The sequence below is a fragment of the Tupaia chinensis genome, unplaced genomic scaffold (assembly GCF_000334495.1).
Source record: "Tupaia chinensis unplaced genomic scaffold, TupChi_1.0 Scaffold000005_2, whole genome shotgun sequence".
In the NCBI taxonomy this organism is placed as follows: domain Eukaryota; kingdom Metazoa; phylum Chordata; class Mammalia; order Scandentia; family Tupaiidae; genus Tupaia; species Tupaia belangeri.
The window spans coordinates 560,488-566,037 of NW_006159434.1; the positions used below are offsets into that span (position 1 = coordinate 560,488).

General features: G+C 34.6%; 1 pseudogene; it reads right to left on the reverse strand.

The window, feature by feature from the left end:
* Positions 1–4,489: 4,489 nt before the first annotated feature.
* LOC106735789 (28S ribosomal protein S36, mitochondrial pseudogene) lies at positions 4,490–4,923 on the reverse strand (annotated as a pseudogene).
* Between the last annotated feature and the right edge of the window lie 627 nt (positions 4,924–5,550).

A 5,550-nucleotide genomic window follows, 5' to 3' on the forward strand; every position in this document is an offset into this window, starting at 1 on the left:
AAGCTGGATGACATGTTCCTTACATATTTGCTAGTTTATAATCAATTATTGAGTAGATTTTAAGTACTTAACTTATAAAACATTTTATTTTACGTGCTTATTATTTTAATTATTAAATGCTGTCAACGTAAATGCTTTTGAGTATGTTAAATGCAATCTAAATGACAATTTTCAAAATAATATCGGACCCTAAAAATCATTGCCTCATCATCTACAGAACAGTTTCTGAGAGCACAGAGTTCATAGTTTAGTACCTCATGAGGAACTACTTTCAGCTTTGCCATGGCCAAATAAGGACTAGGAGTTTAAAGTCAGCTCTCTACAGGCCATTGTTAGAAATGTTAGATACTGTCATCACTGATACATAGGCAGTTGCCTCTCAAGACAGCTGAGGCAAAGTTTCACACTATTTAGGCATGCAGTAAACACTTTTATTTTGTTCAGATCCAGTAATCACTCATACACACACATGCACGCATGCTCACACACACACATGCGCACACACGCTCACACACACATGCACACACACACACACACATGCAAAGAGAGTAGATCTTAAAGTACAGGCCAGCATGTAGTAGGCACACCAGAAACTGTATCATTGAAGTTATCTGAAAAAGTAATTTACTTTAAGTACTACTGTTTAAATACATGGCTCTCAAGTCAAATTATCAATCAGCAGCAGCAAAAATGTCACAGAAGTGTTCAGTCCTTGCAGAGTCAAGTCCAATATCACATTCTAATATAAAGGTTAGAAGGAAAGAATAACATGGTGGGTAGGAAGACGTGCACTTTGGAGGCAAATTTATTTGGACTTTCATTCTGATTCTGTCCCCACTACTGGTGTATAACTTTGGAACTAAACTTCTTAAGCACCAGGGTCTTACCTGAAAAAAAAAAAGAAAGGAGTTTTGATTGCTCCATAGATGAATTTAGACATAAACATTAATGATAATGTTTACTTTGTTATGCTCACTAATTATTTCTAATTTCTAGCATATATTCTCATTCGCTTTGTCCCTTAAAATAATAGTATCTAATTAGTCATGATATCCTGCATCATGACAACTTAAGTCTCTATAGGTCTCTATTTAGTCTCTATAGGTAAAACAAAAATTAATATATCTATGGTTATAATTTGTACTTTAATATTTGTAATTAACATGTATTATTATGCTGTTCTATTAAAATAATATGTAAATATTCAATATATAAGTGTGATCATACAACTTTTGAGAATAGTTTCTTCCTTTTAGCATAAAAATTTAGAGGTTAATTAAAATTTTATGTGTATCAATGGTCTATTTCTTTTTATTACAAAGAAATAGTCCACTAGAGCCAGTAGGTGTCATAGTGGTTAAGGCACTGGACCCCTTTGTGGTAGACTGTGGTTCAAACCCTGGACCCAGCAGCTTGAGATTCATGCCAGATGTGTGTGCATGTGTGCCCAAAATCCTGAGAAGAGAACAGAGGAGAGGAGATTTCAGTGTGACCATCCCACCTGGAGGGTGATTTCTCACTTTCTCTCTCTCTGTCTCTCTAGTGAGCACACACACCCTGTAGTAAAAATCTCTCGATTATAAAAAAAGGAATCTCACTAAATGACTGTACATAGTATGTATTTCTCTGCCCAAATGAGGTCATTTCATTTGTTTCCACTTTGGAGGAATCAAGATAGAGATGCTATAAACATTCATGAATGTATGTTGTCTTTCCTTCAGGGGGAATACCTGGAAATGAGATTGGTGAGTTGTATAGTACATAGGTTTGTTTAATTTTATAAGAAACTGCAAAATGTCTTCCTGAGTGACTTCCAGTTTTGCATCCCTAGTAGCAACATGTGAGAGTTTGAGTCGCTATGATCCTTATATGCACTTATTATTTTCAGTAGTTATTATTTTAGACATTCGAATAGTCATGTGGGGGTATCCCATTCCAACTTTAATTTGTGTTAACTAATTTCTACTGATGTTGAACATCTTTTTATGTGCTATTAACAATTAATTCTCTTCTTTGGTGAAGTGTTCAATCCTATGTCCATTATTCGTGTATTTTGTTTTCTTACTTTTGAGTATTCTTTATATTTGCTAGATACAAGCTCTTTTGTTTATACATGATTTAAACATCTTCTTAAGATAAAATTGTGTTAATTTTGGTGCATTTCAATTTATGAAGTCATTTTTCCCTCTTATGGACAATGATTTTTATATAATGACTAAGAACACTTTGCCTAATGCTATATAAGTCTCTTTTCTTTTCCCATTTATGTTGCAGTTGTCTTAGGTATTACGCCCACTAAATTGAGAACTCCATCAAAAAGTTATAATTCATTCTTTCAACCATCAAATATATTATAAAGATAAAAATATTAAGCACAATAAAAATAGCCCACTACATTTACTTAAGTGTTTAAACTTTAAGATCTGTAAAGACATTTTCTCTTATGTTCTTATCATTAAAAAAAATGCCCTTATTTCACATTTGTGTCTGAAAATTACTTTTCTGGATATAGGAGTCTACATCAAGAGAAAACTTCTTTCAGCACTTTAAAAGTGTTCCAATTTTATCTGACCTTCACAGTTTCAAATTTAAAATCCATAATCATTCAAATTACTATTCACAGATAAATAATGCATTATTGCGTCCTGAATACTTTTAAGTAGTTTTCAGTTGTTTTGCTATAATTTCTTTGGGTTTATTTGGTTTAGGAGTTACTAAGATTCTTGAATCTTCAGGTCTATGAGTTTTGTCAAATTTAGGAATTTCTTAGGCAGCGCTTCTCTAAATATTGTTCCTGCACTAATCTATTTTTTCTGCCTTTCTTTGATAACTTGAATATTAGACATTTTACAATTCTCTTGGATCCCTGGTAATATGTTCCTGTAAAGAAGAACATATTTTTTTTTCTTCTTTTTTTCGGAGAGGTTTTTGCTATAGGGCACATGCGCTGGCCAGGAAGATGGAGAGAGACAGAGAGACAGAAAGCGAGAAATCACCCCCAGGGGGGATGGCCACGCCACAATCCCTTCTCCTCCATCCTCCTCTCGGGAAATCCCCGCCCCCGCGCCCGGCTTGAGTTTAAGCCGCAGGTCCGGGACTCAAACCACAGTTGACTACATGGGAGTCCAGCGACATAGCCATTACGCTAACTGCTGGTCCCAAGAAGAACATTTTTATCTCGAATTTTTCAGATTGAATAATTTATTTTTTTAAAGGTATGGAGGAAATTTTATTTAGTTTTGAGAGGTTTTACTTTCACAATACATATACCCTTGACACAGAAAGGCCCTGTTAAAGTTTTACAAATTGCTTAGTAGAAAAATATTTAGGTTGATTTATGAGACTTTCAGATATTAAGTATGAGACAGTTAGTGGTTATCAGGATTCACATACATGATCACAATCAAAATTGTAAAATAAATCAAAGAATAAAGTTTAACACTCCCCAAACATAATTGCAATTTCTAGTGAAACATTTATTTCTATTCTATATTCATTTTTAACTTTTAATTTATTTTCATTTTATACTGACATTTTAAAAAAATGTAGAGTACATGGGCTGGAAGGTGGCATTGTGGTTAGGGGTGCTGGACTCCCACATGGCCGACCGCAGTTCAAGACCTGAACCTGACCTGGCGGCTTGTTTTCTCATTTTCTCCCTCTCTCTCTGTCCTTCTCTGGTCAAATTAAAATAAATAAATAAAGTTAAACAAAATAATTAGTTAAAATAATATTTATAGGCTGCATAAAATCTTCCCAGTCTTAATACTAATCACCTATTTTATCTCTGCTATTTTTTTGTCATTTAGAATATGATACACTTATTAAGCCAGTTATACTTTAGTAATTTTGTGAATGAAAAAAAAAGAGAAGGACAAATAATAATTACTTCACTGATCCTCATCTAATTTTAGGAAAATCATGTTCTTAAAATAGCCATTCTGCCTGGTAAATTTTTTCCATGCCTAAACAGAAATGGAAAGAAAAGTAAAATTATGAGAAACCTATGACAGTTTATTAGACATTGTGCTTTCAATTGTTGAAAATTGATGATACTTGATAATCAAGAGTAAATTAATAAGCTAACATTTAAAAATGTATACTTTAGGGACTAGCAGTTAGCGTAATGGCTATGTTGCTGGACTCCCATGTAGTTGACCGCAGATTGAGTCCTGGACCTGGTGGCTTAAACTCACACCGGGCGCGTGTGCGTGCGTGCCCAAGATCCCGAGAGGAGAATGGAGGAGAAGGGATTGCTGCTTGGTCATTCCCCCTGGGGGGTGATTTCTCTCTTTCTGTCTCTCTGTCTCTCTCTGTCTTTCTGGCGAGTGCACGTGCTCCATAGCAAAAACCTCTTTAAAAAGATGTATACTTTAATAAGTATAAATTATATAAACAATTAAGTAAGCTTGGAGCTGACCAAGATATATAAATTAGGAGATACTATCTAAATTTTCTGTATTTCTTTTTTGACGGACTATTTATTAAAGTAAATTGTTTAATATACAATTTCTCATTCGTCATTTTGGAAGCCCTTTATTGTAAAGACAATTCTTCTGTCTGATGAAAACAGCAGCCACAATGATTACTCTGGATCACCACATTGGATAAATTCAATTTCTTCCTGAGACACCAGTTTCCTTCTGTAATTATATCTACATCTAAAGTACTACTAAAAGTAGGTAAAGTTTTTATTATTTCTGCCATGTCTGGTGGACCCAGATACATCAACAAATCTGGTGATTCACTTTCATTAGAATGCTGTGGAACTGCAGAAGAGTGGAATGGTAGCCCTGCTGATCTCAAAGCTTCTGATACATTGGGTTTAGGATCGTCTCTTCTGTCAGGAAACCTTATTAATGACGTATGTGGCTTCACTATCTGCACGACCTTGATGGCAAACACCATCTTGCTGCCCATCATGACCCCCCAATTAGATTATTTCTGCTCATTTGTCTTGAGATTTACTGGACTTTTCCACTGCCAATTTCACTCTGCTATGAGTGAAGCGAACCTATTCATTTACTTTGGTTAGTGTATTTTCGTTATAAGATTTCCATTCATTTCCCTTATTTGTATCTCTTTTACACTTACTAAAGCTGTCTATTTTCCATTCGTTTTAAGATTGTTGTTTTTACAGTGGAAGAATTTTATTAATAGCTTCTTTAAAGTCTTAGATAATTTCAACATTTGTGTCATTTGGCACTGGCATATGTTCACTGTCTTTTCCCACATGAGTTGATATTTTCCTGTATCTTTATATGTTGAATAATTTTGGTTGGTACCCTGGACATTTCAAATATTGTGTTAGACCATGAGTCTCATTGACATCATATGTTGAATGTTGCTATTTTGGTTTTAGTAGGGCAATCAATCCAGTTGGGTTCCATCCTCAGGTTCTGACAAAGCCTCTGTGAGCTGTAATTCCAAGATCAACTCCACTTACAAAGAGCTTGTGGTGCTGTTTTGATGGTTATCTAGTCCATATTTTACTTCCCAAAATATAGATATGCTGTCTGGTGTCAGAAATAAATAGGCACAGCTAGAGGA